The sequence below is a fragment of the Harmonia axyridis genome, chromosome X (genome assembly GCF_914767665.1).
Source record: "Harmonia axyridis chromosome X, icHarAxyr1.1, whole genome shotgun sequence".
Taxonomy (NCBI): Eukaryota; Metazoa; Arthropoda; class Insecta; order Coleoptera; family Coccinellidae; genus Harmonia; species Harmonia axyridis.
Genome location: NC_059508.1, coordinates 34,027,627 through 34,035,126, shown reverse-complemented (window position 1 = coordinate 34,035,126; position 7,500 = coordinate 34,027,627). Strand labels below are relative to the sequence as shown.

At 41.8% G+C, this 7,500-nt stretch overlaps 2 non-coding genes across 2 annotated transcripts in view; one reads left to right on the top strand and one right to left on the bottom strand.

Annotated features, from left to right (window-relative positions):
• Positions 1–3,640: 3,640 nt before the first annotated feature.
• Positions 3,641–3,759, bottom strand: LOC123688058. Its single transcript, XR_006749757.1, has one exon. It is a non-coding gene; the product is annotated as a 5S ribosomal RNA (ribosomal RNA).
• Positions 3,760–7,418: 3,659 nt separating this feature from the next.
• Positions 7,419–7,500, top strand: part of LOC123687468 — a 1,906-nt gene continuing 1,824 nt past the window's right edge. Inside the window, exon 1 of the ribosomal RNA XR_006749192.1 lies at positions 7,419–7,500. This exon is cut by the window's right edge and continues 1,824 nt beyond it. This is a non-coding gene — a ribosomal RNA (small subunit ribosomal RNA).

The window sequence follows — 7,500 nt, the reverse complement described above, 5'->3', positions numbered from 1 at the left end:
GCACGTTAACATTAAAGCCCGCCTAATCCGATCGATGGAGGCCGTCTCGAGTGTCCAACTTGCTCACAAGAGCCGAGAAACAAACCGATGCATCACGTAGACAAGATCGTACCGAATGTTAACACAATCCAGAAGGAAATAATCTTAGATGAATATCGATTCTGATTATTGATTTTTCTTTCGCGATATTGATAGAAGACATCTGAATGAATTTCGAATTAATTCCGAAATCAAAAAAATATTTTCAATAAATTTTTTTTTCTAGAGTACCTCGGTCTTTTCTATTTTTTTCCCAAGTTTCGTACGTCAATCAACATACATCCCAGAAAAAATCATCTCTCTAACTATCCTGGTTCAAAAGTTGTATCGGAACATTTCACGTCGAAAAAGAACATAGGCGAAAAAGGACGTGAACATTATTCCTTATAAAAACCAAACCCGACCATGGATTTGATTCTGATTGTTGATTATCGCTATTAGAAACACATTAGGAGGCAACCAAATCAAATTTGAGAAAATTCCACGATCAGAAAATTTTTTTTCGAAAAAAAAAAAAAAAAATTCGAGGACACCTCGGTCATGGCAAGTTATTTTCCACAATCCATTCCCCAATCGACGTACATCACAGAAAAAATCATCTCTCAACTATCCTGGTTCAAAAGTTGTATCGGAACATTTTCACGTCGAAAATATATCTCTAAGTCCAGACCGATGCACCACGTAATCTCGGGCAGACCGATGCACAACGTAAATGACGATCGGGACCGGGGCGATCGGTCGTATCTGACACCGCCGGCTCGGTTCTAACATCGTCAATGAGTCGGGGTTGAAAAAAAGGACGTGAACATTTTTTCCTTATAAAAATCAAACCCGATCATGGATTTTGATTCTGATTGTTGATTATCGCTATTAGAACATATAAGGAGGCAACCAAATCAAATTTGAGAAAATTCCACGATCAGAAAATTTTTTTCGAAAAAAAAAAAAAATCGTAATCACCTCGGTCATGGCGAGTTATTTTCCGTATTTCATTCCACAATCAACGTACAACATAGAAGAAATCATCTCTCTAACTATCCTGGTTCAAAAGTTGTATCGGAACATTTCACGTCGTAATATCTCGCCAAGTCCAGACCTCGGCGATAGGTAGTATCTGACACCGTCCGCTCGGGACTGACATCGACTTGGACTCGGGCTGATGATGGGGAGGCGTTTAAGGACGTGAACATTTTTCCTTATAAAAATTAAAGTCGACAATGAATATTGATTCTGATTACTGATTTACGCTTTAAAAACACATTAGAAGGCAACCAAATCGAATTTGAGGAAATTCCACGATCAGAAAATTTTTTTCGAAAAAAAAAAAAATCCGAAAAATATTTTTCGATTCCTATTACTGATTTACTCTTTTAGAACACATTAGGAGGCAACCAAATCAAATTTGAGAAAATTCCACAATCAGAAAATTTTTTTCGAAAAAAAAAAAAATTCGAGGACACCTCGGTCATGGCAAGTTATTTTCCACAATCCATTCCCCAATCGACGTACATCACAGAAAAAATCATCTCTCTAACTATCCTGGTTCAAAAGTTGTATCGGAACATTTTCACGTCGAAAATATATCTCTAAGTCCAGACCGATGCACAACGTAAACTAGGGCTGAACCGATGCACCACGTAATATCGGGCAGACCGATGCAGAACGTAAACTCGATCATACCGATGCTTCACGTAATCTCGATCTTACCGATGCACCACGTAAACAAGGGCAGACCGATGCAGAACGTAAAGTAGATCTTACCGATGCACCCCGTAATCTCGATCTTACCGATGCACCACGTAATCTCCATCTTACCGATGCACCACGTGAACTGGATCTTACCGATGCAGAACGTGAATTGGATCTTACCGATGCACCACGTAAACTCGATCATACCGATGCACCACGTAATCTCGGGCAGACCGATGCACAACGTGAATGACGATCGGGACCGGGGCGATCGGTCGTATCTGACACCGCCGGCTCGGTTCTAACATCGTCAATGAGTCGGGGTTGAAAAAAAGGACGTGAACATTTTTCCTTATAAAAATCAAACCCGATCATGGATTTTGATTCTGATTGTTGATTATCGCTATTAGAACATATAAGGAGGCAACCAAATCAAATTTGAGAAAATTCCACGATCAGAAAATTTTTTTCGAAAAAAAAAAAAAAATCGTAATCACCTCGGTCATGGCGAGTTATTTTCCGTATTTCATTCCACAATCAACGTACAACATAGAAGAAATCATCTCTCTAACTATCCTGGTTCAAAAGTTGTATCGGAACATTTCACGTCGTAATATCTCGCCAAGTCCAGACCTCGGCGATAGGTAGTATCTGACACCGTCCGCTCGGGACTGACATCGACTTGGACTCGGGCTGATGATGGGGAGGCGTTTAAGGACGTGAACATTTTTCCTTATAAAAATTAAAGTCGACAATGAATATTGATTCTGATTACTGATTTACGCTTTAAAAACACATTAGAAGGCAACCAAATCGAATTTGAGGAAATTCCACGATCAGAAAATTTTTTTCGAAAAAAAAAAAAATCCGAAAAATATTTTTCGATTCCTATTACTGATTTACTCTTTTAGAACACATTAGGAGGCAACCAAATCAAATTTGAGAAAATTCCACAATCAGAAAATTTTTTTCGAAAAAAAAAAAAATTCGAGGACACCTCGGTCATGGCAAGTTATTTTCCACAATCCATTCCCCAATCGACGTACATCACAGAAAAAATCATCTCTCTAACTATCCTGGTTCAAAAGTTGTATCGGAACATTTTCACGTCGAAAATATATCTCTAAGTCCAGACCGATGCACAACGTAAACTAGGGCTGAACCGATGCACCACGTAATATCGGGCAGACCGATGCAGAACGTAAACTCGATCATACCGATGCTTCACGTAATCTCGATCTTACCGATGCACCACGTAAACAAGGGCAGACCGATGCAGAACGTAAAGTAGATCTTACCGATGCACCACGTAATCTCGATCTTACCGATGCACCACGTAATCTCCATCTTACCGATGCACCACGTGAACTGGATCTTACCGATGCAGAACGTGAATTGGATCTTACCGATGCACCACGTAAACTCGATCTTACCGATGCACCACGTAATCTCAATCTTACCGATGCACCACGTGAACTGGATCTTACCGATGCAGAACGTGAATTGGATCTTACCGATGCACCACGTAAACTCGATCTTACCGATGCACCACGTAATCTCAATCTTACCGATGCACCACGTGAACTGGATCTTACCGATGCAGAACGTGAATTGGATCTTACCGATGCACCACGTAAACTCGATCTTACCGATGCACCACGTAATCTCAATCTCACCGATGCACCACGTGAACTGGATCTTACCGATGCAGAACGTGAATTGGATCTTACCGATGCACCACGTAAACTCGATCTTACCGATGCACCACGTAATCTCGATCTTACCGATGCACCACGTAATCTCAATCTTACCGATGCATCACGTAATCTCGATCTTACCGATGCAGAACGTAAACTCGATCATACCGATGCACCACGTTATCTCGGCAGACCGATGCAGAACGTAAAAAAAAAGCTTACAGCACGCGGTGTTCCCAAGCGGTCACCCATCCAAGTACTAACCGCGCCCGACGCTGCTTGGCTTCAGTGTTCTGACGAGAACTGGCAATTTCAGCGTGGTATGGCCGTAAACAACATATATTGCGATATTTTCTATGATATCTCACTTTTTGGGAGCGGAAAGGACGTGAACGTTTTTCCTCATAAAAAATGAAATAACTTTTGGATATTAATTCTGATTGTTGATTTAAGCTTTAAGAACACATTAGGACATATCTCAATGAAATTTGAGGGATTTCCGAAATCGAAAAATATTTTTCGAAAAAAAAAAAAAATCCCAGAAGACCTCGGTCATCTCAAGTTTATTTCCATATTCTATTACACAATCAACGTACATCACAAAAGGAACCATCTCTCTAACTATCACAGTTAAATTTTTGTATCGGAACATTTCACGTCGGAATATCTCGCTAAGTCCAGACCGGGGAGATCGGTCGCATCTGACACCGTCCGCTCCGGTCTAACATCGTCTTGGAGTCGGGGTAACGATGGAGAGGCGTTTAAGGACGTGAACATTTTTCCTTATAAAAATTAAAGTCGACAATGAATATTGATTCTGATTACTGATTTACTCTTTTAGAACACATTAGAAGGCAACGCAATCAGATTTGAGGAAATTTCAAGATCAGAAAATTTTTTTCGAAAAAAAAAAAAATTCAAGAACACCTGGGTCATGGCAAGTTATTTCCCACAATCCATTCCACAATCAACGTACAACATAGAAGAAATCATCTCTCTAACTATCCTGGTTCAAAAGTTGTATCGGAACATTTCACGTCGAAATACCTCGCCAAGTCCAGACCGGGGCGATAGGTAGTATCTGACACCGTCCGCTCGGGACTGACATCGACTTGGACTCGGGCTAATGATGGGGAGGCGTTTAAGGACGTGAACATTTTTCCTTATAAAAATTAAAGTCGACAATGAATATTGATTCTGATTACTGATTTACGCTTTAAAAACACATTAGAAGGCAACCAAATCAAATTTGAGGAAATTCCAAAATCAGAAAATTTTTTTTCAAAAAAAAAAAAATCCGAAAAATATTTTTCGATTCTGATTACTGATTTACTCTTTTAGAACACATTAGAAGGCAACGAAATCAAATTTGAGTAAAATCCAAAATCAGAAAATATTTTTCGAAAAAAAAAAAAAATTCGAGAACACCTCGGTCATGGCAAGTTATTTTCCACAATCCATTCCCCAATCAACGTACATCCCAGAAAAAATCATCTCTCTAACTATCCTGGTTCAAAAGTTGTATCGGAACATTTTCACGTCGAAAATATATCTCTAAGTCCAGACCGATGCAGAACGTAAACTCGATCATACCGATGCTTCACGTAATCTCGATCTTACCGATGCACAACGTAAACTAGATCACACCGATGCAGAACGTAAACTCGATCTCACCGATGCACCACGTGAACTGGATCTTACCGATGCAGAACGTGAATTGGATCTTACCGATGCACCACGTAAACTCGATCTTACCGATGCACCACGTAATCTCGATCTTACCGATGCACCACGTGAACTGGATCTTACCGATGCAGAACGTGAACTCGATCTTACCGATGCACCACGTAAACTAGGGCTGACCGATGCATCACGTAAACGACGATCGAGAGGCGCGAAAGGACGTGAACGTTTTTCATTATAAAAATTGAAATAAATGATAAATAATGATTCTGATTGTTGATTATCGTTTTTAATATGCATTAGTAGGCAACCAAATGAAATTTGAGGAAATTCCGATAACAGAAAATTTTTTCGAAAAAAAAAAAAATTCATGAAATCCTCGGTCATCGCAAAATATTTACCATATTCTGTTCGATAATCAACGTATATTTAAGAAGGAATCATATCTGTATCTATCTTGGTTCAAATTTTGTATCGGAACATTTTGACCAAAGTCCGAGCTTCGGCCGAAACAGACACCGCTGACCTGGCCTATCGATCGACCGAGAGTCGGGGATAGAGCGTAAGTGTTGTCTGGAGGGGAACCCTGTGCTCTCCTGACATATATAGGGAAGGTGGTCGCGTTGGGCGATGCAGAACGTTTGGATCGGGAATTATATTTTTGGTTCAGCTATTGGAATATGGTTTATTGTTGGTATATATTGGCGAAATAACGTTCTTACTGACTGGGGATATTCATAAAAATGAGTCCGGAGATTTTCAGATCGAAGTCCGAGTGATCCGACTTGGAAGGCGTGTTGGGTGGGTCGAGATGGCTTAGATCGATCAGACGAGGCGGGCTAAGTGTTGACGTCATGCATCGGTCCATTTTCAGATTGAGTCCGAGTAATCCGACTTTGAAAGAGTGTTGGGTGCGTCGAGACTGTTTAGATAGATCGGACGAGGCGGACTAGGTGTTAACGACATGCATCGGTATATTTTCTGATCGGAGTCCGAAGAAATCGGCCCTAGTAGGCGCAGCGGACGGTCGAGACGGCCTCGGTGGGTCGGATCGATCGGGAAAAGTTTGCTAAATCGTGTCTGGAGGGGAACCTTGGGTTCTCCTGACATATATAGGGGATAAGGTTTGGGTGAACGATTCTTCACGTAAAAGTTGAGTAATTTATTTTTCGATAAGCTTTTGGATATTGATGAGAAGTATATGTATATCTTCGATTAAAAGAATTCTTACCGTCTCGATGTATATTATATTAGATATAAGAAATAGTTAACGTGATGCATCGGCCGATTTCCGGATCGGAGTTCGAGAGATGCGACTTTCGATGCGCGATGGGTGGATCGAGACGGCCTAGATCGATCGGACGAGGCGGACTAGGTGTTAACGACATGCATCGGCGGATTTTCTGATCGGAGTCCGAAGAAATCAGCTCTAGTAGGCGCGGCGAACGGTCGAAACGGCCTCGATCGATCGGACGAGGCGGACTAGGTGTTAACGACATGCATCGGCGGATTTTCTGATCGGAGTCCGAAGAAATCAGCTCTAGTAGGCGCGGCGAACGGTCGAAACGGCCTCGGTGGGTCGGATCGATCGGGAAAAGTTTGCTAAATCGTGTCTGGAGGGGAATCCGGGGTTCTCCTGACATATATAGAAGGGGTGGAGAATGGGTCCTGTCCTAGACTGTTTGGAGTTCTTTTTAGGATGATATTCAGTTGGTAAGTGGTAGACCCGAATCCGACCTCGGCGTTTGGGTACTGGCAAGGTGTGTTGGTTTCGGCTTTCGCATCTTGGGTCGCTTTCGTCAACCTCATGCAGCGAGGTCGCGGTCCGCTTCGTCTCTTTGTAGTCGAATGGCCTTTAAGCGACCAACCTTAAAATCGTGATCCTCTGCCCGTTGCGGGTTATGTTCACAAAAAATTTGCAACCACTCAATTCGTTCCGAGCGACAAATATTGTTGAATCTCGAATCACCGTGTCGTTATATTCACATGTATAGCGAAGGGTCGAGATGGAATGTGTATAAGAAATTAGTTGATAGCCGGGGGTTCGTATTATATATGGACGCCTTGGCGAGGGATTGTTTCTAGAAACTTTCTCATTTTTGATCGGTGTTTTGTCCGAGATGATGATGATGTATATATAGCTTGAGTCTCATGCTGACTGGGGGCTGTTACGTCGTTTCGTCGAGGACTTGCACTTACTGATGTGCGGCGCTAGTCGAAGTCAATCGACATGGCTAGTGCCACATGACGAGAGGCGAACGGGTTTGGCCATACCGGCAATCTCGTGGACCGATCGTATAAGCACGCAGTTCCCTGGTTGATCCTGCCAGTAGTCATATGCTTGTCTCAAAGATTAAGCCATGCATGTCTCAGTACAAGCCAAATTAAGGTG